Source organism: Acinonyx jubatus, chromosome D3 (assembly GCF_027475565.1).
Source record: "Acinonyx jubatus isolate Ajub_Pintada_27869175 chromosome D3, VMU_Ajub_asm_v1.0, whole genome shotgun sequence".
Classification (NCBI taxonomy): Eukaryota; Metazoa; Chordata; class Mammalia; order Carnivora; family Felidae; genus Acinonyx; species Acinonyx jubatus.
In genome coordinates, this window is record NC_069392.1 from 39,193,255 (window position 1) to 39,217,907 (window position 24,653).

At 46.5% G+C, this 24,653-nt stretch overlaps 1 protein-coding gene and 2 long non-coding RNA genes across 23 annotated transcripts in view; 1 reads left to right on the forward strand and 2 right to left on the reverse strand.

The window, feature by feature from the left end:
• The window catches only part of DLGAP1 (DLG associated protein 1), an 885,205-nt gene that overhangs the window by 785,254 nt on the left and 75,298 nt on the right, over positions 1-24,653 (forward strand). The gene's annotated exons all lie outside the window — the stretch shown is intronic.
• LOC128312411 (uncharacterized) lies at positions 1,678-9,536 on the reverse strand. 2 transcript variants are annotated; one of them, XR_008291724.1, is made up of 3 exons: positions 8,312-9,536; positions 5,582-8,127; positions 1,678-3,393 (listed from the first exon to the last, which is right to left on the reverse strand). It is a non-coding gene; the product is annotated as an uncharacterized LOC128312411 (long non-coding RNA). The 2 variants fall into 2 exon arrangements; XR_008291723.1 differs by lacking the exon at positions 8,312-9,536 and having other exon boundaries at positions 5,582-8,193.
• Positions 12,847-23,151, reverse strand: LOC106971572 (uncharacterized). Of its 3 annotated transcripts, XR_001429696.3 has the most exons (4): positions 22,938-23,151; positions 16,586-17,061; positions 14,392-14,484; positions 12,847-13,878 (listed from the first exon to the last, which is right to left on the reverse strand). It is a non-coding gene; the product is annotated as an uncharacterized LOC106971572 (long non-coding RNA). The 3 variants fall into 3 exon arrangements; XR_008291722.1 differs by lacking the exon at positions 22,938-23,151 and having other exon boundaries at positions 14,392-14,502; positions 16,586-17,454; XR_008291721.1 differs by lacking the exon at positions 22,938-23,151 and having other exon boundaries at positions 16,586-17,448.

The window sequence follows — 24,653 nt, forward strand, 5'->3', positions numbered from 1 at the left end:
AGAGAGAGAGAATACATGTGGGGGAGGGACAGAGAGGGATGGAGAGAGAGAATCCCAAACAGGCTCTGTGCTGTCAGCGCAGAGCCCAATGGGGGGCTCGATCTCACAAACTGTGAGATCACGACCTGAGCTGAAATCAAGACTCGGACACTTGACCAACTGAGCCACCCAAGCACCCTGGGAGAGAGAACCTTAAGCAGGCTCCATTCTCAGCGTGGAGCCCAACGCAGGGTTCGATCCCATGAGATCGTGACCCAAGCCAAAATCAAAAGTAGTACGCTCAACCGACTGAGCCATCCAGGCACCCCTGGATATTCTTTAAGAATATTACACAGAGAGAAAGGAGCTCCTCAATAAAATCATAATGAAATAAATACATTACAAGGTAAACTGTGCTTTTTCAAATTACAAGAACTACCTCCTGTCTCCTTTTTCCTCCTGAAGATTCTGTTATGCCCTCCTGCTGCAGAATCAGCTGGATGGTCTTTAAGGCTCCAGAGCACAGAGGAGTGACTCTAGAGATAGGGTAGGAGGAACCACACATGCTTAAACAGCCCCTTCTACCCCACGGGTCTGTAAGGGGCAGGGGAAACACAGTGGAAGACTGAAGAACATTCCCACTGAGCAAATCTACTCCCTGCATTTTTATACCTGGGACCTGGTCCTTGTCTGAAGCCAGATTACCTTCTCCAGTCTGCCCTTCCCAAAAGCATATATAACCTAAAGTATTAGTCATCACACACACCAGAAATAATTGGTAAAAAAAAAAAAAAAGTTACTAATGCTAATAAAATATTAGGGCTATTTTTATAGACCATGTAATTCTCTCAGAATTAAATGTTTAACAGCTTGAGATAGAACTCATACCATAAAACTCACCCATTTAAAGTATGTAATTAGATGTTTTGTTTTTTTTAGTACCTTCACAGAGTTGTGCAACCATCACCCACAATTTAACTTTGGAACATTTTTAACACCCCAATTAGTCTCCACCCCTACCCCAAACCTAGGCAACTATGAATCTATTTTCTGTCCCTCAGAATGAAAATTTACGCTTTTGGTTTGACTGCCTTAAAGCACACTATTTTGAATTAGGCATCCTTGAAGCTGCTCCAAATCTAATCTCCTGAAAATAATTGCTAAGTCCGCCTCCGATTGTTTTGTTTGGGGCATTTGTGTGGCTCACCTTGAGAAACATTACACGTGCCCAGCAGCTCCATGGCAAATGTTTGACCTGGGGGTGGTCTCTCCCCACCACCCCCTCAGGCCCAAACACACACGCGGCCTCTAACAGGGTGTGATGGCAGAAAATGCCAACACGACAGCTTATAGGTCTTGGCCACCAAAGCTAATAGGTGGAATACGTGCATGCCTAGATAACTCCTGAATAGTTGTAGAATTTGGAAGGTATACAATCAGGCATATAATGGTGAGAGGTAGATTTCCATGAAGGCGGAAGTGAAGCCTGCTTGGGAGAGATGAACGAAGAACCGTCTCCTTCGGGAAGCAGGTCAGTAATAACCACTACCAAGAACCCCAGCTGGGTGGAGGGAGAGGTTCTGTGAGGTGGGCACCGGGCAGATTCAAGGGCGCCTTCCTTTGGTTGTTCCCTTTCGTACATTCTGTGCGTGTGATGGCTAGACTTTGCTTCTGTGAGCATCTGTGAAAGACGATTAGTTTGCCTTTTGGAATGGGGAGGAGCATTTTCAGGGAAAGCTGCCTGGGTCCTTGTGGTCTATTTCTTGGAGTTTTGATTATTTTGCCTTTTTTTTTTTTTTTGAGAGACAGAAAGGAAACATGAGTGGGGGAGGGGCAGAGAGAGAAGGGGATAGAGGGTCTGAAGAAGGCTCTGTGCTGACAGCAGAGAGCCCAACATGGGGCTCAAACTCACAAACCGTGAGATCATGACTGGAGCCAGAGTCGGATGCTTAAGCACCTGAGCCACCTAGGTGCCCCGGAGATTATTTTGTTCCTGAGCTTCTGTCTTCGTCTTTGGGGGCTGCTGTAACAAATACCATAGTCTGGGTGGCTTACAACAGACATTTGTTTCTCACAGTTCTGGAGTCTGGGAAGTCCGAGATCAAAGTGCCAGAAGGGTCAGTGTCTAGTGAGGGCTCACGTCATGGGTGGCAGATAGTGGCCTTCTGGCTGTGTCCTCACATGATCATTATATGTGGTAAGACAGAAAGAAAGAGATACTGGCATCTCGTCTTATAAGGGCACTAATTCCATTATGAGGACCCCTACCATGACCTCACGAAAACCCAGTCACCTCCCAAAGGCCCCACCTCTAAACACCATCACTTTAGGGGCTTAGAGTTTCAACATACCAGTTTAGGGAGGACACCAACATTCAGCCCATAACAGACGCCCTCAGGTGCACATGGCCTAAATCAGGTGTAATATTATGACCAATCCCTCCCTTGGGTTAAAAAGCAGCAGGATATTCTTCCTCCGTTAGTTTCCCCTGTTCTTGTAAAATTAGCCTTGATCATGACATTTGGGGACATCTTGAATCTTTAAAAATTAAACTGTTTCTGTGGAGGTAAAATAAACAGGCGTTTCCCTTCTAAGAAAGGTAAACCTTAAACTTGATGGGATTCAGGTGGTAAGTGATCACACTCCAAGCGCTGACTGGCTGAGAGAAGACGAGCCAGCAGCCCAGCCTGACTGTTTTCTCTGAGATTCCAGAGGCTCCCTGAGCATCTGCCATCAGGGGACCCACACCCAGGGCGATGCATTCAGAGCCACGCACACACGCCCGGTGGCGCAGTCAAGCACAGAGTGGCCAGTCGCATACAGGTTCACCCCGTGCCAGCACTCTGAGACCCCCACTCACAAAGGGCCCTTTCACACCCAGCTCACCAGCGCCCACTGTCTCACATTCGAGGCTGACACGACCCGAATGCACAGACCGACATCAGCCTGGCCCATCTTCTGTGTTGTGGGAAAGGTGGAGAAGAGGTGACAGGGAAAGTCTGGTTTCCCCGAAGCGCTGGCATTTTGTTAATCTCATCTCAAATGCTGTCACTCACCCAGAAAGGTCCTAAATGCGCCTTACTTCCGCTTCTGAAGCAGCGGGATGTGGCCGCGGCTGTCTGGGTGCTCTGGAGGCCGCCCCGGGAGAAGGGAGGAAAAATACCAGAGCCGCCTGGACCAAGCAGTGACTGGGGAATGGAATCACCCAGCTGAGGGCTGGCCACCTCCTCCGGCTGAGCACCAGGCTGCTGGGAACAGTTCCATCAGCTGAGAAGCGCTGAGAAACGTCCGCTTGTTTTTGGTGACTCTTCCTACACCAGAGCCTTCAAGAACCACAGAGAGAGGTGTTGTTAGCAGAACTGAAAATCCTTGTAAGGATGAACTTGTGAGCTGGATCCCTTAGCCGGGTGAAGCCTGGAAACAGAAGATTAAAATCAGGACTGGTGTAAACAACACCTCTTCTTGCAATTAACAACATTAACTACAATGATTGACAATAAGTAACAGTAGTACTGAGCATTTACTTTGTTCTAAGCCCTGCCCTAGGACTTTTGCATACATCATTTCACTAAACTTCTCAACAGCTCGAAAGAGAAGTACTTTTACAATAAGCAAGACTCAGAGAGACTAAGCACCCAAGATTCCCCCAGCTAGTGTGTGATTCCAAAACTTTACGCTGTGGCTGGAAGGGATGACCTCACTCAGGCTTTCAGAATCGAGTACTTTTCCAATTAGCCAGTTTAGGATTGCCTCAGTGAGGAGTTATAGGAACTAACCACCCCTTCCACTGCTCCAGGCTGGGACAAGTGTATGTGGCAGTTCATGGCTTTGTCACCAGGATCCAGCCTTACTCTCGGTCTTTCCCACAGGCACAGGGCTGTGTGAAGGGGGTGGGGACTTGTAGGGACACGGAGACTGAACTCTGGGCTCCCCCCTCCTCCTGCGTTCAGGCTGCAGAACCCATCTTGCCGGGGGGAATGTTTACCAATCATTCCTAGATCCCAAGCCAAGCATAAATCATGAAATACCTAAGTGTAGATTCAATAGGAACACACCCACCGTCAAGGTCCCCAGGTACTCTTCACTCATGAACAACCAGCCCAGGTCACTTCTTTTTAAGGTGAACCTTGGCAGGCATTGGAGTCACCTGAAGCTTCTGTGTAACCACTGCTTGTAGGGCCCACCCCAGGGAGTGTGTCCATCAGTAGGTCTGGGCTGCGGCCAGAGAGTTTGACCCACAATTCCGGGTGCCACTGACGCTGTGGGTTGGGAGACCAACCTTTGAGAACCACTATTTAGGGGATGCAGGCCTTACCTTTGTCTGTCATCTCACTTCTGGGCACTTACCGCTGCCTATTTAACTATGACAGCACACCTGTACTGGTTTCCTGTCGCTGCTGTAACAGGTTACCACAAACTCCGTGGCTTAAAACAACACCACTCATCTGATAGCTTTGAGGTCAGAAGTCTGAAACGGGCAGGCAGGGGGTGCCTGGGTGGCCCAGTTGGTTAAGCGTCCAACGTCAACTCAGATCGTGATCTCAAGGTTCATGAGTTCGAGCCCCACATAGGGCTCTGTGCTGAGCGCCTGGAGTCCGATTCAGATCCTTTGTCTCCCTCGATCTCTCCCCCTCCCCCTCCCCCACCCACACTCTGCTTCTCTCTCTCTCTCTCTCTCTCTCTCTCAAAAATAAACATTAAGAAAAAAAATTTGGGGGGCGCCTGGGTGGCTCAGTCAGTTGGGCATCTGACTTTGGCTCAGGTCATGATCTCACGGTCCGTGAGTTCAAGCCCCACTTCGGGCTCTGTGCTGACAGCTTGGAGCCTGGAGCCTGCTTCTGATTCTGTGTCTCCCTCTCTGTGACCCTCCCCCATTCATGCTCTGTCTCTCTCTGTCTCAAAAATACATAAACGTTAAAAAAAATTGTTTTTAAAAAGAAAAAAAATTTTTAATAGATGAACAGGGCTGCACTCCATTATGGACGGTCTAGGGGAGAATCCACTCCCTTGCCTTCTCCAGGCTGCTTGGCTGCTTTTATTCCTGGCCTTGTGGCCGCAGCATTTTCAAAATCAGCGGGATACAGCATCTTGAAACCTTCACCCCCAGCCCACCCCTCTCTCTCCCTTCACCTCCCCTTCCCCTCTCCCCCTGCCCTCTGCTTCCACCACCATCTCCTTCTCTGGCTCTGACCTTTCTGCCTCCCTCTTATAAGGGCCCTTGTGATTACATTGGGGCCACCTAGATAATCCAGGATAATCTTGCCATTTTAAGATCCTTAACGTAATCACATCTGCAAAGTCCCCACTGCTGTGTAAGGTAGCATAGTCACAGATCTCAGAGATTCAGAATTTAGAGACCATTATCCCGTCTCCTGCCCCACCCTCTCCTCCACCTGTCTGAACAGCAGGTGTCCCTCCTATCCTGTATCACCCTTCCCACAAAAGAAAAACCAAAACAGTATCAGGATTTGCATGATGCAATCCTTCTCACTTTGCTGATAATAAGGGAGAAGAGGGAAGGAGTTAGTGAATTGTCCATCAAGATGAGCCTCTGAGACCATGCCCCAAACACGCCTGCGAAGTCTCCCCATACTTGCCAGACCTTCTGAATCTCAGTCCCTCCTCTTCTGAGCCAGGAGCCTCCAACCCCACTGGGCTTGCTCATTCCAGGCTGTCTCCAGCGCCACCTTCCAAACCTGCCAGCAGGCCGCTTGTGAAAGATGCAGAAAGAGGAACTGAATTATAAGGCTTTCTTGCCTTTTGAGTTTTTGATTATTACCTTCAGAATTTCTGGGCTGAGGTCCCAACCTCAAGGCTGCGAAACTTCTGTTGGTGGGTGTATTAATTTGCTGAAGCTGCCATAACAAAGTATCACAGATGGTGTGGCTCAAACAATAGAAACGTATTTTCTTACAGTTCTGGAGGCTGGAAGTCCAAGGTCAATGTGTGGGCAGGTTGTTTCTTCGGAGGTTTCTCGCTTTGGCTTGCAGACGGCCACATTCGCCCTGTGTCCGTCCACACGTGGTCCTTCCTCTGTGAACATGTGCCCCAGGTCCCTCTCTCCCTTCTTATAAGGACACCAGTCTTATTGGATTTGGGCCAACCCTAATGACCTCATTTTCATTCAATCACCTCTTGAGAGACCCTGTCTCCAAAATACACTCGTTCTAATGTACCAAGAGTCAGGACTTCAACATATGAATTTGGGGTTGGGAGTAGGAGACACAACTCAGCCCATAACAGTGGATGGGGGCCCTGGGAGATTGCAGAAGGTTGCTTCCATTCTATCTTGGTGTCACAGGCAGGGTAGGTAGAATTAGGGTGAGTGTAGCGGAGAAGAAGGCCAGGCCGTCGACTTTAAGAGTGTGCACCTTGGCCCAGCGCTGCCTTTGGTCTTAGGTCAGGGCTGGGAGGAAGGCAGAGAAAGAAGGTCAAAGTAGCCCCCAAAGGTTCAGTGTTAGTCTGTGTAAGCAAGCAACAGCACGTAAGGCCCACCTTCCTCAGACCTAATCCCCTGCAGAAGGGGTTTTGCTTCATCTGTAATTCCCAGATGCTCACAGAAATTCCACCAAGTCCACAGATGCAGAGGAAATAAAGGATCAGTGAGTGTTTGTGTTTGATGCTCTGAAAGGCCGGGTGATAGAAAGTGATTTCATTCTCAAGGCATGATGAAACAAATCAAACAGCCTTATCTTATTCTTGATTCATGGGTTCCTCTTTCTTCAAAGCCCTTTAGAGGCAGGACACTGAATTGTCATTGTTAGAGGAAGTGCCACTGCAAGGTCCCTCCTGGGACATGTTGCATCTGTGACTTACAGGACCTAAAATCTCTGACATTTTTCCTTGACAAACCTTTGCTACTTGCTGGTCAGACTCCGTGACCAGTGTAGGCTTAAAATATACAAATATATAAACACACACACACACACACACACACACACACACCACAGACACCGAATGAAACAAGCCAGTCACAAAAGAGACAAACACCACATGATTCCGATTACATGACGGGCTTTGAGTGGTCAAATTCATACGGACAGAAAGTGGAATGGCTGTCACCAGGGGCAGGGGGAGAGGAAAGAACCAGGAGCTGTTGTTTTATGGAGACAGAGTTTCAGTTCTGCAAGACGAAAATTCTGGAGACTGGTTATACAACAATGTGAATGTATGTATCAAACTGCTCACTTAAAAATAGTTAACATGGTAAATTTTGTGTTTTATGTATATTTTACCACATTTCCCCCCCCAAAAAGGGCTGCTGGAAGCAATCGTGTAATGGAAAAAACACATGGGGGGGGCGGGTAGTGGGCAGGACAACCTAGGTTAACCCCATATATGCCACTCACTAGTTTGAGGGCAACATTCTGTTTATTTCCAGGTTAACAAGTCACCCCAAAACTTAGTACCTTGAAACAACAGCAACCATCTTGTTATTCCTCAGTTGCTAGGCCAGGAATTTGGGGACATCTTGTGCTGAGGAGTTCGGGTTCAGGGTCTCTCCCAGCCTGCAGTCTGGTGGAGGACCAGAACAACTGGGGGTTGGTTCAGCATCTCTCTCTCTCTCTCTCTCTCTCTCTCCTTATAGTCTCAAGGCTTCTCTGTGTGATCTTTCCACATGGCCGGGGTGGGCTTCCTTACAGGTGGCGGCCTCAGGACAACTGGACCCCCTCCGTAGTGGCTCAGACTTCAGGCAGGCAGCTGTCCCAGGGAGTGAGGTAGAAATTGCATCACATTTTCTGATCTGGCCTCAGAGGTCATAGTGTCACTTCCTTCACACCCCCTTAGTCACAAACAAATCATACACCCCCTCTCCACCCCCGGATTCAAAGGGAGGGGAACTAGACTCCACCTCTTGACAGGAAGTGGCAAAGCTCCAGCGAGGGGATTGACCAAATGTAGCTCACAGCCATGCCCGCTCCAAGACAGCCATGCCCGCTCATTTACAGGTTGTGTCTGGCTTTGCCACAATGGCAGAGTTACATGTGTGGGACCAGAGACCGCATGGGCCACAAAGCCTAAAATATTTACCACTCGCTATAGAAAAGTTGGCTGACCTGTTCTAGAAGAACATGTCAGACGGAGATACTGTTGCACCCACCTCTGGCAGCTTACCAGCCTCTCTGAACTTCACCTCCGTCTCCAAATCTGTAAAACGGAACGAAGGTCGGGTGTAAAAAGCATTTAGCTCAATTCCGCACCCTCACGGGTAAAGTAAAAGCATTTAGCACAATTCCGCACCCTCACGGGTAAAGTAAAAGCATTTAGCGCAATTCCGCACCCTCACGGGTAAAGTATAAAATGTAGCTCTTCCGTTTCCAGGCCTTATTACGATTTGAGAGCCACAGAACGATGATGAGCAGTGTTGCCAGTTCCCGATTTTAGGCACACCTTGGAATTCAGGCAGACTTTACAGAGACCCTCTTTTAAAATTCATTTGTGTTACTCCGGAGGAAAGAGATGTTTGCAAGAAGCCTTCTAAAAATGCAACGCCTTCATTTATCGGACGAGCTAGAGTTTTCCCCTTCAAAGAGCAAGCACGAAACGGAGTGAAAGAGATCTGGAAAACTGGGAGCTGAGTGAGTAGGGAAGGGCAGGGGGCAGGGAATCTCCCTTTGCCTATGGAGACAAAGACTCCGGAACACATTTGCGCTCAGAGCTGCCTCTGCCACAGACAAAGCAAAGAAAAATGTTTTCCTGGCCTCCCTTCAGCCATCAGCTCCCCTTCCTATTTCCCTAAAGATTAGCTACTCCACCCCCACTGCCTCCCACCTGCCAAGGTCTCCCTTGGATGTTTTCTCTCATCGCCTGGCTATTTCCAAGGCCAGTTCCCCAGCAACTCCCTCAAAGATTATCTGCCTGTGACCCAGCTTTCCTCCCTGCTCCAAATTCAAAAAGGGGCATCCGGGAGCCTATTTATTAAGTCCCCCTGGACTCTTTCTCTTTAGAAGCAAGCTTCTATTCAAGAAAATAGACACACCCCAGCTAGCACTTACTGTGGTAACAGTAGACCTACCCGTCTCAACTTTTCTACTCAGTTACTGAAAACCACCAAAATTATCAACTCTATTTATCCAGCATATGAAAAATTATGTTCTGTCTCCTCTCCAAGTTATGTTTGAAAATCTACTTAAAATAATGGGGCACCTGGGTGGCTCAGTCAGTTAAGCCTCTGACTTCGGCTCAGGTTGTGATCTTACAGATCATGAGTTTGAACCTCGTGTCGGGCTCTACACTGTCAGCACAGAGCCGGCTTTGGATCCTCTGTCTCCCTCTCTCTGCCCCTCCCCTGCTCGTTCTCTCTCTCTTTCTCTCAAAAATAGAGAAACATTTAAAAATAAATAAATGATATGGAAACCAATTTGACAATAAATTATATTAAAAAAATAAATAAACAAAACCTACTTAAAATTAATAAATGAATGAATAAAATCTACTTAGCTTCACCCTAAGCAATGTTGGAAGAATTGTTCCTTTTTAATGTTTATTTATTTTTGACAGACACAGAGAGAGAGAGAGAGAGAGAGATCACAAGCAGGGGAAGGGCAGAGAGAGAGAGGGAGACACAGAATCCGAAGCAGGCTCCAGGTTCTGAGCTGTCAACACAAAGCCCAATGCAGGGCTCGAACTCATGAACTGTGAGATCATGACCTGAGCCAGTCAGACCCTCAACCAACTGAGCCACCCAGGAGCCCAGAACTGTTCCTTTTTAATGCAGCTATTTGTTGACATGTCATTTTTATATCAAATATTATGAGTGTTTTGGGATGGATGGGAGGGGGAGAGAGGGCCCTTTGGCCCTATTAATTTTTACAGCATTTCCCCCTCCTATTTACCTAAATTCGTGATTTCATGCAAATTTTATAAAATATTTTGTGTTATCCCCAGAGCCTGAACTCCACAGAAGCCAAAGGCCAACTCAATTTATGCTGCCCCTGAAAGAATTGTGGTTTGGAAAAATTACTCCCAAATGGCTCCCGAAAAAGTAATAATTCTTATTACTACTGCTTTTGTTCCTACCACAACATCTGCAGAGCACTTTGCAATTTACAAAGGGCTTTCGCACCTGCTACCTCTTTCATGGTCACTGTAACAGCTGTCTTATAGTTATGGTCCCACTCTCCAGATTATTATAAAATGAAGCACCGAATGCATTCCACAGGTTGTTATACAATGTAGCATAGAATACTTAAGCACACTGCCCTAGATCACAGACCTACCAATTTACAGACCAAGAATTCCAAAGACTTTTGCTTCATCCAGGCTTTCCGTTCATGCCCATGTCTTAGGCACAGGGCCCTCTCAACCAACACTGTCCCTTTGACTCCTTTCTCCAGAATGCCAACCTTCTTCTCCTGAGAAAGGTTTGATTGATTGTATATCCAAAACCACTTATAAAATAGAGCACTACCCACATTTCACTTAAGCTCAAAATGTTTTGTTTTGTTTTTTTCAACAACATACTTCCTGATCGAATCTCTCTTATGTTAGTGACAGAAAAATGGACTAAATGACAGACATCAAGATCTTTTCAGAAGAATAGCTTTCGTGGTTTTGCTTATTTTTATCTCAGGTAAACATCTGGGAAATCACCAAAAATGAAAATATGTCTGAGATGGTCAATGTCTCAGAAGTACTTTTATGACTATCAATTTTTTTTAATGCTTATATATTTATTTTTGAGAGAGAGAGAGAGGGAGGGAGGGAGGGAGGGAGGGAGGAAGAGAGAAAGCACGAGAGCAGGGGAGGGGCAGAGAGAAAGGGAGAGAGAGAGAATCCCAAGCAGGCTCCATGCTGTCCGTGCAGAGCCAGATTCAGGGCTTGAACCCACGAACCATGGGATCGTGACCCGAGCCAAAATCAAGAGTCAGACACTTAACCGATCGAGCCACCCAAGCGCCCCTGAGACCATGAATTTAAAGGTCCCATAAAATCGGAAGCTTGAGGGCATCTCTGTCAGGAGCACTGCCAGCGAATATACTGAACAACAGCGTTTTCACCGGAGATTCAGTTTTGTCTCCTCGCATGCCCCCTACCTGGCACTGGACAAGATACCTGAGACGTCTGGATGCCACGGAGATAGGATGGCATAATCTCACCAACTGTACATGGAACTGCGACTTCCGAGTGTCCCAGGCCCTTTGCACCTGGCTTAGCAGCTGCTTAGACAAAATGAAAGGATTCCTCTTATGAAATTGTTGACATCATCGTTGCTGTTACTATATACTATTTATTGAACACTTACTACGTGTCGGGTAATAGGGTGAGCCTTTCTCATATATTACTTCATTTTATCCACCCAACCCCCCAAGGAAGGTATTCTAATCCTCATTTTACACAGTAAGAGACTGATATTCAAAGAGATTAAGCAACTGTCCCTAGGCGACACTCTTTTAAACCAAAGGTCTTCCTCCAAAACTTGTATTTTGTAACATGATGCAATACTGTCTCCCAGGCGTGGAAAGCGAAGCCGTTGTTGCTTAATAGATTTCTGGTAATTTCAGTGGATATGTTTAGGGCTGGTATCCTACCTTGTTACTATAGTAAACTAAGGAAATCGAGTGGGCAGGCCTTAAGCAGTCTGCAACTTTAAATTCTCAAGTAGTTGAGCTTAGAGTAAGCAGGTCCCATTCCTATCCTGCCCTCCAACCCTCCCTGGCTGCAGATCATGAGAGTTGACTGTGAAGGCAAAGGGAGACGTACTTGTAAGCGCTTTTGGTCTTTTCTGAACTCTAGAGAGTATGAAAAAGTTTTAAACCTCTGGTAGGGATCCATCCTGCAAGACATCAGAAATCCGTAACAGTTTCTGCCTCTTCCAAAGTTCAGGACAGCAGAGGCCGCAGCTAGTCACCCTGTGTGACCTGAATGAGTGGCAGGGGGAGCATCGCAGGGGGTGGAGGGGTGCAGGCAGACAGGCTGCAGAGGGCTAGGGTGGGGTACGGCGACACAACACTGGTAAGGACCCGGCCAAAGAGCAGAATGGGCGAGCAACAACTCCCCACCCTTGGGAAGTGCTTCTGGCTTTTAAAAGATGCAACACCTTCATGGTCAATTGCATTTTCTCTGTGCATCTCTTGTTTGTAAGTGGCTACTGGGTGGCAATGGAAGAACATAAGGGCTGCTTGAAAATCAGCACAGATGGAGGGCTCTCCGAAGAGAGAACTGATGAGCTGAGACCAGAGTGATAAGGTGAAGTTTTAATATCACACACTACGGAGCGGCCTCTGAAAATGTGTGCTCATGCATGTATCATGTGTGCAAGGCTCTTCATGCTATAGAAAGGCAAACATCTGAAAAGTATAGAATGTCCTCCCTTGGGCAGTTTTCAAGATGGTTTTTCTTATGTATGAATTTTGTTGTATCAAATGATGTAGGAAGGAGAAGAAAAGGAAAAGAGCCTACTTCCTGTGTCAGATAGAAGTGCCACACCGTGTCACCTTACACTATATAAACGTCCCCCATCTATCCCATTACACTAGGAGATCATCGATGCCATTACGGGAACTCAGCAGATGAAAAAACAGGGGCTAAAAGAGTTGACTCATATGAGGTCACATAGCTCGTAATTGGCAGGTCAGGATTTCCAGCGGGTCTGGCTGACTTTGAAGAATGGCCTTTCGAGGTGGCTGGCTGGCTTAGTTGGTAGAGCATGTGACTCTTGATCTCAGGGTCATGAGTTCAAGCCCTGTGTTGGGTGTGGAGCCTACTTAAAATAAAAAAATAAATAAACAAAAATAGAAGAACCACATTTTCCAGTCACCACACTATTGCTGATGGAAGTTGGGCCACCAAGGCTGAGAAGCTTTTTGAAATAGAGAAATTTTGGTCTGGAAATATGCTGTGTAACAGAATTTGTCATATAGAATCTTTTTTTTTTTTAAAACTTTTATTCAGTTTTGTGAGACAGAGGGAGACAGAACACCAGTGGGGAAGGAGCAGAGAAAGAGGGAGACACAGAATCCGAAGCATTTTCCAGGCTCTGAGCTGTCAGCACTGAGCCCAACGTGAGGCTCAAACTCACGAACTGTGAGATCATGACCTGAGCCAAAGTCGGGCGCTTAACCAACTGAGCCACCCAGCCGCCCATCATATAGAATCATATAGAGCAGTCAACAAAGACCTACCTCATTGCTAATTTTCCTCTGCTATCATCCAAGAGCATTGGAGTAGTACTGTAACAAGCAAAGGGTGATGAGTTTTATAATGGAGACGGGTAGAAGGTGATAATGAAACACAAATGAAATGAATCTTTTTTTTTTTTTTTTTACTGTTTATTTATTTATTTTGAGAGAGAGAGAATCCCAATCAGGCTCCATGCTGTCAGTGCAGAGCCTGATGCGGGGTTCGATTCCTCGAACCCGTGAGATCACAACCTTGGCCAAAATCAAGAGTTGGACTCTTAACCAACTAAGCCACCCAGGCACCATAAATGAAGTGAATCTTGATGAATGACTAGGAGTGTTCAAGCAAGGAAGGACACTTAGCATATATAAATCCATTTGCATAACTCTAAGCCAAATCAATAACTAAGCAAATAAAATTTTAGAAATAAAATCAAAGTGACTTAGATGGGAAAGGCATTCATTTTCTCAGTAACAGCAAATCTAGAGGTAAGGAGGCCACTGAAGATATCCAAACCAGCTTCCTGCCATGTTTCCACCTGTCATCTTCACTGTGGGTTGTCTTCTCAGGCAGATGCTCTTTGTGGTGGCAGCCACAGTTCAGGGTATCTCTTGGTGATGACAGTATCCAGAGGAAGAAAAGGGATATGGGGGTGATCCTTCCCAGAAGCATTCCCATCAATCTTCCCATCAAACAAGACTCAGCCTCCAAATCTAGGAAGGGGCTCACCATCCCCCAAAGTCATGGCTGCTTGGAAAAGTCAACAGCATTGAGGTCCTGTTGACAAGGGGGGTGGTTATAAGAAAGCAAACAACAATGTGTGCCACAAGCATAAAGACATATAAAAAGATGGCATTCTGGAAATGATAAATCGTTAGGTCTGAAAACATCAGGAGTTATATGCCAGTGTTTGGCGGTATTTTCTGGGCCAGTAGTCCTCAAGGCCTTAAAGACAGTGAAATATCAAACCATTCTGAGAGGTTTTCATTATTTTTTTCAAAAATGGTAATCATAAAATTTCCTTCAAAACCAAATGGTTAAAAAAACAAATACAGCAATACATATGGTAAAAATAAAATGAATTTAGTTGGATATCACAACGGTGATGACATAATAGTGTATTTAATTTGCATTCTGATATTTGTACTTTATGATTGTACTTTATGATAACAATAGTTATGATTCTCTTTAATTGGAGAATTCAAAGAAGCCTAAAAGATAAAATAAAAATCATTCATAAGCACATCACTTGGCTATAACTACTTGATGTCAAAGTAGGGTCTTACATACCTTTTATACAGAATTACAGTAGTGACTTTTTTTTCTTTGTTAGAATGCACTTTGAAGTCAATTTCTTCTTATCACAATTTTCTGACAAATTTTCTACAAAATAAAGGCAAGCTACTGCTGGTCAGTTTATAGAAAAAAGCAACACACTGGCTTATAAATTATAGAGTACAATCGATCACATTAGGAAAAAAAAAGAGCAGTATCACTATTGTTTTGTTTGTTTTCCCCTAAAGAGGTGAATTTCTGTTGACTTTCTACTTTATGGAGCAGGTTACCTAAACCCAGACTCCAGAACAGAAGTGAGGCAAGCAGCAAAGAAGCAGGGACTTCTTCAGTGTGGTTCTGATCAGGAAGGATGGGGGAGGGGTTGCAAGAACTGGGGCCACATCTCATTCCAGCAAGATGCAGCTTTCACCTTGAGAGTGGTTATGGGTCAAGGCATCAGGGCACCAGCACTAAGAAAGGGATAAGGATGCTCTCGGGACGCCTGGGTGGCTCAGTGGGTTAAGCATCCTACTTTGGCACAGGTCATGATCTCATAGTCCGTGGGTTCAAGCCCCGTGTCAGGCTCTGTGCTGACAGTTCAGAGCCTATAGCCTGCTTCAGATTCTGTTTCCCTCTCTCTCTACCCCTCCCCTCCTTGCTCACTCTCTCTCAAAAATCAATATTAAAAAAAATTTTTTTTAAAAGGGGGGGGATAAGGATGCTCTTGTTGGAACCTTCAGGAAGGTTGTGTCTGTCCCATGTGCCTTCGTAGAATAACCACTACCAGGGGTCAGGAATGTGCAGATTTCTTTAATTTTTCACTTCCAATATGAAAAAGGAGATCTGAACATCTCTCCATATAGTAGCAAACTACAGCAAGACTTTTTTTTTTTTAATGTTTATTGATTTTGAGAGACAGAGAGCACACACAAATGTGCACATAAGCAGGGGAAGGGCAAAGAGAGAGGGAGAGAGAATCCCAAGGAAGCTCTGCGCTGACAACAGTCAGCCCAGAGCAGCAGAGCCCACCGTGGGGCTCGATCTCAGGAGCCAAGAGATCATGACCTGAGCAGAAATCAAGAGTCGGACACTTAACCGACTGAGCTACCCAGGTGCCTCAGGACTATTCTTTTAAATGTCAGGACCTGTCTAGGCAGGAATCTATCATGAAGGTTGTTGTTTTACCTTGTTTTTTAAGTCCCCTTTGTCTTTCCAGGGAACTTGATGGTTTTAATAACTAAGAGTAAAAGCTGTCAGGAGGATGTAGAATTCCAAGGTTCTTTTGGAAGGTGAGCAGAAACTAAGTTATTCAGAATCTCCAAAGCCCTAGACTTTATGCAAGACTTTCTCCTGTGGGCAGACCTGTCAGCTGGAGAGTGACAGGTTCTGGTCAGCATCTGAACCCTTGCTCTAAGTGTATTCAACAGTGTGGGAAGCAGGGACAAGACAGACCCAGTGAGACCAATTAGAAGAGTATTTCTCAAAATATCTTGGCAAACAAAATTCAATCTTTCCTGTTGCCCAGAATGTACACAGATCTGGATGCACACACACACTGCAACAAGGTTCAGGAAACAGTACTTACTTTGTTTGACACATCTCACATTTTCTAATCTACTTCATTTTTTAAATGGTGAAACCGTATGACCCACCTCAATGGATTTCATGACCCCTGAATAAGTCACAACTGGTAGTTTGAGAAACTGTGACTTAGGAAGTTGCTGTGAGCCTCCAGAGGGGAGGTAATAGGATCTAGGAAAGCAGAAAGCTGGATGGTAGGAGGTAGAAGGATTCCAGACAGATTTAAGAGAAGACAGAAGGTCTCAAAGGAATTAGAGATAATGCCCAGAGTTTGCGCTGGGTAGATAAAGGGATCGTTTGCAGAGAGGGGTAATGTTAACTGCAAGACCTGTTATGAGGGTCAAGATAAGGAGCATTTGAGAAATGCCCTTTTTGGGGGTAAATACAACTGCATCCCTCAATTTGAGGCATAGCGAAGAAAAACAATCTAGGGACCACACTGCATAACTCCAGAGAGTGTTTACCTTTTACTCAAAGAGGGAGCAAAATGGTGGTGACGGAAAAAAGGAAATCATTAAAGGGGAGGTTGGGGGGGGGGGGGAGGAGTGGACTCTGAGCCTGGAAATTCTACTTGGAAAAGACAGTCAGGCTCTAATTCCCAGGGAAACAACCCAGATCAAAGACTCACCTGGTGCTCTGCTATTGGGGCTATCAGGACTTTGGTAAGGCTGAGAATAGGGTAAGTGTAGCCCGGGGCTTTGCATTTAGCAAACCCGTGGGCAGGAGTTTGCTTCTTGATGCACCAAGCTGGCAGCAAATTTGGAATTCTCCATCACCAGTTCAGAAACTTAACAGGCGTTTCTTATGCACTTCTTATAAAAATGGAAATCCATTAACTTCATTCTTCTTGCACGCTCTGTGACAGCATCAGGTCAAAGGGACTTTTTTCCTTCCTCTTTTCATGGCGTCCACAGTCTCAATCCTTCTCCTTCAAAATCCTTTATTTTACAAAACAATAGGTTGCGGTGGAAGCCTGTTGCTAGTTGAAGATTCCGAACAATAGGTGTCTCTGAGCCGGGTTTATTGAAATGGTCTTGTCTGTGTCCTGGGGGAGATTGTAAATGAGATGTCAACAGGAGTTCTTTTGTGCGGGTGGCATTCAGCCTGAAAGAGAGGAATTTCCTTACTGTGCTAGTATTTAAAGTAGATTTGTTGCTGCTTTGGCTAAAACTTTTTATCCAACTCCCGGAGCTAACAGCACTGAATGAGTCACTCGGCCTGATTGTGACTTCCTTCCCTCCTTAGCAAAGCACTGACTCAGTCATTTACATTTAGAAAGGAAGACTCCTAAGAAGATTTCTTGGATTTTCCTCAGCTTGAGCCTCTTTTCTAGACCATCACGTGGACCCGAGCTGTCAGCAATCCTGTAACCCCCAGGAGAGGGCAGGCTGGCCAGGCTGTTTTTCTCACTCCCGGGGAAAACTCCTGGCTGTTTTGCTTGCTTTCTTTTAAAATCCAAGAAGAGAGACAGTTTCCTGCCTTAAGCCTTTTCCTTTCTCCCTCCCTCCCTTTTTTTCGGGGGGTGGGGGGTGGGGGGAGGAGGCGGTAAATGACAGGCAATTTCAGTTTACTATAATTACCACTGAGGTTTGACGAACTCTACCCTTAGAAGATAAGGCAACCGTTTTATTACCTCTCAGCCAGGTGCCTGAGGGTGACGAGCCTCGCCTTTATCTGGAGACCTGACAAGGTCTCAGCAACTGCAAATGGGCTGAATCTTTGAGCAGCGGCCATCCAAACGCTTCCCTTCTCTGTGATCCATTTCCCTGCTCTTTATTGGTAGTTAATTTTGATCCAAACACTAGTGCTGGTTTCCTCTCGTCTTTCCGCATTCCTCCACCTTACCAGTCATATTGCTATGCTAATTACAAACGGTGTAAATTACAAACCTCTGGCCCCAAGCATTCAACACACAGACTATTTTAACCTCCTCTGGTTTGGGAGATTTGCAGTGGGTATAGTTGCTTTTCCAAAGAGTTGATACTTGGTCAAATCTTTCACCTATGACAGTACACATCCAAAATAATCAAATTGTTTTGCCTTTACTTTCTCCGGCTCCTTTTGAGAAGTAAAATGTTGTCCGCGTCAGGGGGCAGGGCAGTGCTTGTTTCAGGTGATAAAAATTTCTAGTGCTTGATCTATGTATGTCTGCCATTTGCTAACCTGTCTCCCCACCCATGGGTTTATTCTTTCATTCAAGATCTTACATGGGTTATCTCTGTTATCCCTTGGGTTGGAAATGCGGCATAAAAATGTACATTCTGAAAATAATTTTCAAACTGTGCGGGCTAGGTAGCGCTTCAGGGAGTGAAGAGTGCCTTTGCAGATCAACTTTTAGGCAAGTATCCTACTTGGTAGCCAATTAGCACGGTCCCCAGCCTGGACCTAGCACAGAGCCACCCTCCTGTCAGCATAAATTATGGTGGGTCAAGGAGAAGAATGTTGGTTTTACTTATTTTGCTGGGAAGTAACTATAGCTTGAGAGCAGGGGATGAGAATGAGGCAGAACATGATGGAAAAGATGAGTGAAAACACATCCACACCACCTTGCAGATATGAGGTGTTTACCTACAAGAACACATGGGACTTTCCCATTCTGGGCTTTATGTAGACAGCATCCCACCTTGTGGGGAAAGGTTGCTTGAAAGCCTCTCCTGACACCCCTGTTACCATTTCACAAAAATCAAATCAAGATGCTTCCGAATACAATGTGTGAAACCAGTAAACGCCCAGGACTCCAACGCGGTCGAGGAAAGAGACACAATGTCAGAAGTATCATCACCCTGATCTTGGATTTCTCCTTTCCACCTACAATGCCGTGCGCACCACCACCCCTCACCACCGATCGGCTATCCTCTTTGTAGGCTCAAGGCAGAGCCTGGGAGGCCTCTGAAGGAGGAAGTCCGCAGCTGGGGCGCTTACTGCCAAAGGAGCGGGTAAACGTCATCCCTTCACAGGCACCCGGGTGGCTCAGTCGGTTAAGCATTCAGCTCAGGTCATGATCGCATGGTTTGTGGGTTCAAGCTCTGCATCCGGCTCTGCCCTGACAACGTGGAGCCCCCTTGGGATTCTCTCTCTGCCTCTGTCCCACTTGCTCTCTCTCTTTCTCTAAATAAACTTTAAATTTTTTTTAATTAAAAACATCATTCCTTCATCTGCAATTCTGAAAGCCATTGGCCAAAATCTGACCTTGGAGCTACCTGCATTCTGACTGTTCTACCCCTTCCGGCAGACAAACAGGTCAGAGCACCTGATTAAGAGGTGCTGCCCTAGCCCCCTGGGGTATGTCCGGTATATTAGCTTACCACAATCCAAAAAGTTCTGAATTCCAAGCACATGCAACCAAGGATTTCAGATACGGGCTTTTAGATACAGATGGTGTTCTCATAAGGGTTCAAAGGAGAATCTGAAAGACAAAACTATAAGGCAGCTCTTTCGAATCTAAGTAAGGAGGCTTAGATGGGAAGAACTCAGGTTCCAATCAGACTCCACCCTGGAGAACATGGGCAGCCCCCTCTCTCCAGCCTCCTGGTCACTTCCGGAATTGGATTTCTAGGTATAGCACCTGGCTCTGTTAAATACTGTGAACAAGGATGATGATGGGGGCAGGTAGAGTAAATTGATAGAGATTTTAGTGAGGGCCTCATCAGTTTCCTGGGTTGTTTCACTTTAATGTTTTCCAAATGATAAACACCCAACTGTAAAGTAGAATTTTTAATGCAGCTCTTAAGTGGCCCTTGACCTATCAACGGTAAAGGCTGACTCGGGGACTGAACTCCTGGCTGAAGCACGGATGGGCAAAGAGCCCGTGGGACACCTGGACAGGTTCTTGTCTGGATCTGTGTCCTCATCTGTCCGGGACACAGTTGGGTAATGAAGTGTCATTTTAAGCACTGATTCTTATTTGAGACTCAGTGGCGGGCTGGTATCCTTCCTGGGCGGAGTGGGCTGGTGCAAACGGTCTTCTACGGATTAACCCAGACAGTTTTCCTGTTTTCCCTTTGAAAAGGGGGGTTTCAGGGAGGAAAGAGGAATGGAGTAGGATGAATAATTAACTGCCTAACGACACACACCAGGGCGTCCTGTGGCCTCCCACATGCCCTGCTCTCCAGACCCAGGTAATTATTCCTCATCATACTAAAACCAACAGGAAGGAATGGTGGATGCATTTTCTTTCTTCTACACTTCCCCACACATCCTGTTTTCCCGGCTTTGGGGATTTGAGCTTGCCTTGTGCAAAAACTTCTGTTCCAGGCCAAGCCCTCCCTCCAGACCCTCCGTCCGCAGGGCAGCAGAAGCGGGTGGCTCTGATAGGGTTGCCCTTTCTCCAAAGCCCAAGGAGGCTGACCGTGAGCAGAGGGGTTCCCAGCAAATCCAGCTGGAAGTTTCAGTTAGGACTTAGCCTGACTGGACCCGTGAACTATGCCGATTTGTACACAGGTCACTCTGCACAGCCACCTCACTTTCTCAAGGGGCACAAGTTGGCAATATGTGCCTGATACCCAACTCCCAGCTACCGTCAGCTACTCCACACAGACCCGGGGTTAGGTAGGCTTGAGTGCTCCTTTGTTTACCACACACACAACGACATGGCAGGAGAGTCCTGTTTGGTTGTGTGATTCCATTCCAGATTTTTCCTGGTATTCCAGGCTCCAGGTCCCATTGTGCAGGTGATACTAATTCTCATGAAATAAGACCAGGAGGTAAAGAAAGTTCTTGGCTCTCGGATATCCATCTTGTGCAAGCAGAGAAGAGCAGAATAATGAGAAGGCAAAGAAAGGCAGCTGCGTGGGACAAGGGCAGCTAGCATCGTCAGCCCCTCACATGGCATTTGCTGAGGGCCCGTGGGCAAAGCCAAACAGAAGACGGAGGAAGTTAGGCGAATAATCCACAGGAACAACTGCGTTCAGCTAATACTAGGTTGGGCTTTTGCATACCAGCTCATGGCAAAAGATGGCCGGTCACAAATGCACTTGGCCAGCACTCGGCCAATGCCAGACAGAGGTGGGCATCAGTGACAGGAGATTTTATTGCAGTATCCAAGGTCACAGAGAACGGCTTTGCTGAGTATTTACTTTACTTCTACCCTGATGACCTCCCTCTCCTATTCGTCCCTTTCTCTTTTTCTCCAGGAGGGGTCTTCTCATCCCTGTTCTTTCCTTCATGTAACCAGCATTTTACCACGGTGCTACTATGTGGCATGCATGTTCCAAGCACTGTAGTCGTAGTGAACAAAATGGACAACGATGCTGACCAGGTGGTTCTTACATCCTTAACTAATTCCTTTCTCAGTCTCATCAGAAAAAAAAAAAAATCACCTAAGAGAATATAGGCAAGTGTGGCTGAGAAGTGACATCTGACAAGAAATGAAACCTAGTTGATGAGAAGCTTAAAAGACAAATTTCCTTCCCCACTCCTGGCACCATCCCTATCCCAGGCCTCGTAGGCATGCTGTCCCTCAGCAAGACCGGGTCTGCACTAACCTGAGGAGATGGTTGACCAGCTGCCCAAACAGGAAACCTTATATAATTCTGTAACCCTGACCTTGGGCCCTGAATCTTCCCCTCCTGTAAACAATCCATTCCATCCAGGAAAACCTGCAGATTGGCTGGGACAAATTTTGAAAAACACACACAAAGTGACGAACGTTGAAAAAAAAAATCCCTAAGTCCTACAGGAAGTGATACATCTGATTCACTGGTAGAAATCACTTCATAAAGTGATGGAACAAATGGAAATTTAATCCTAACACATGAAACTGCCAGGGCAGTCACTTATGTACATGGATGACTCAACAGCACCTGTTGGAAAGACCGGGAAAATGAGCCGTGAAATCCTGATCACATTCCTTTCTGGAAGCAATAGCCCTGCCTTGCAAATTAGTAAGCCCAGTGTTCTCAACATCCCGACTTCAACATTTGTGCCTCGTTCTTAAGAAGGCTATGACTCACCGTGGCTACTGGTCAAATGATTCTTACTCAGAGCCGTGGGCTTTAATCTTTAGCATTAAACGGTCTAGGCAAATACTAGCCAAATGTCTGTCTACTTTCAAGATGTTCCTTTGAAATGATTGATTTCAGGCAACAACTGGTTTTCCATATGGTAACCCTCAATTTCTAATATTATTTCACTTGTTGCCAAGTTTCATTAAAAGTCCACATTAGAAGCTTCAGACCTCAGTCGCTGGACCTGGGCCTTCTAAAATGACTTTCCTCCAAACACCATTTAACTTCCTTTAATTTAGTTAATTAATGGAACTTTCTGAAAAGCACTGTTACTTTGATCTGAACCTCTTGCTTTAGTTTCCAGCTAACATTTCCAGGGAGGGAGAAAGAACGGATGCCCTCGCAACTGGCTGGGGCTAACAGCGGCTCACAACGTTGGCCATCCCTCCAAATCAGAGACATCTGAAGGGGAGTACTTGAGAGGAAGAAGACTGGTTAAAAATAATGCCCTCGGCATTTCTGTGGGTGTTTGCCCCACACGGAGATAAAACAGCGAAACCGGTACTGCAAGCCATAGGAAGCTCGGCCTGCAGTCTGGAAATCCTAAATAATCCTTGCAAGTAGACCAAGTGGAAGCCAAAGATGAGACTTAGAAATGCTTCTGCCCAAGAGAAAGTTTTCTGCATACAACTTACAAAATCAGATAAAAATTAAAACCGGAAAAGGCAACGCCCAGCAGGAATCCTCAGTTTCTTGGCTATTAATCCTTGCTGCCATCCATCCAACCAAATGGCTAGGGTAGTCTTGCTTGCCTTTCAACTTGCCACCACAAAAAACGTTACCCTAGCTGCTGTTCAGAACAAAACAAAACCCACAACCTCAACCCGGAGATCTTACGCTGCAGCAAGGGTAAGATTTTTTGTGAAGGCGATCGGTTCAAAAGCAAGACATTCTGAATCGTGACCAACACTCTTTGTGTTCTTTTGGAAGGCAAGACTAGCAAAGGAGTCCACCCCTTTCCATAGTGTGACTTACCTTGGATCTGAGCCGCGGATTTCCAAGTACCTCGCTGAGGTTCCGAGCTTGGCCACAAGGCGGCACTCGAGAGTAGGGCTGCCCGCAAGCAATACCTTTTTCTCCAGTCTCTTGGCGGGGGGGAGGGGCGGGGTATGGAGGTGGGGGGGGCGGGGGGGAGATGCAGCTGGCTTTAAAAAAATGCATCCATCTGTTCTCTGAAATTATGCCACTTGCCATTTTACAAGGCGAAGGTTGCCACGTTACCTGTTGCCAGGTTCCTGGGAGTGCTTGGGGAAAATGTGGGCGAGAAAGGTACAGCACAAAGTCCTCCAGCTTGGTGCCTTTCAAGCTCTTTGGACCGGGCTGGCGCTGACATTTGGAGAGCAGCTGCCGCGGATTGCCCGAGCATTGTTTGGTTGTAGTTCTAACAGAGGAGTGGCTGCCTGTTACATCATTTCCAGGCATGAAGTGCCTGGGGCTTTTTTTTTTTTTCTTTTTTAATGACTAACTCTGATCCCTCCCTCCCTGGATTTTGGTACAGTACAAGCTCTGTGCGCAACAGGCTCACCTCAGGAAGCCCAAGTTTTGTAGCAACTTGTTAAAACAACTTGGGTGCCTCTTAGAAAAAAAAAAAAAAGTTGGGACTTTGAAACAAACCTTTCCATTCTTCCGTCTGAGAACAATGTTGTGTTTGATTAGCAAGCCGAGCGCTGCGGGCCCCAGACCTCTGTTCTCCCGCAAGAGCCGGGCTGCTATCAGATGAATAGATCTCCAAGCCAGACATGCCGAGGCTTGGGGCATTTGTCTGGCATTAGGAAGTGTCTGGAAGACTAGCAACTACCAACTGGCAAGTCTTATGACTAAAGAGTTATTACACCGCTCCTCCCTCTCTGTCCACATTCCCTGCCCTTCCCCTCCGCGCTCACACAAGCGTGCTTTTTTTCTACTTCGGCGGAGAAGAGGTTAGCTGGCTTCTGTGGTTTCCGTGGAGGATGGCTTTAGTGGCAACGGCTGTCCCGGCCGCGTCCCGCCGGCCAACACTAACCGGGAGAGACGGCCAGAAGCGGGGTGCGTCTCCCGGGAGCCCCGCCCTCTCAGCGGGAGGCGGCGCTGCTGGGACCACTGACCACCACACTTTGGGTGGCCTGGAGATGTTCAGCTGTAAATATTTTGAAACAAGGGAGCGATTTTTCCATGTGTATTTTGTTTTAAGAAGTTCCTCCCTTTTTGCAGTGTTTTTAAAGACGCAGCCGGTGCACCCCTTGTTGACCACTCCGAATTCATTCATTCTCCACACCTTTGTCAGGTTCCTACAGGGTGCACACTGCTGTGTTGGGGGCCGTTTGGGGGCATTTTCTCCTGGGAAGCATTATGCTTTATTGGACAAGGTGGTTTTGTTTTTTGTTTTTTGTGGTTTCTTTTTAGTTTATTAATTTATTTGGGGGGGGGAGGCAGAGAGGGAGGGAGAGAGAGAGAATCCCAAGCTGCCAGCTCAGAACCCGAGGTGGCGGTGGGGGGGCACGAAGTGGGGTGTGGGGGGCTGGATCCCACAAACCGTGAGAGCATGACCTGAGCCAAAATCAAGAGTAGGTGGGTAGGGGACTGAGCCACCCAGAGCCCCATGGACAAGGTGTTTAATGGTGGGTGAATAGAGGTGGTTTGGGGGAGGGCAGGGTGAGTTATGCTAACTCCACTACTTAGTAGCTGTATAGACACTTCAGTTACCTGCTCTGA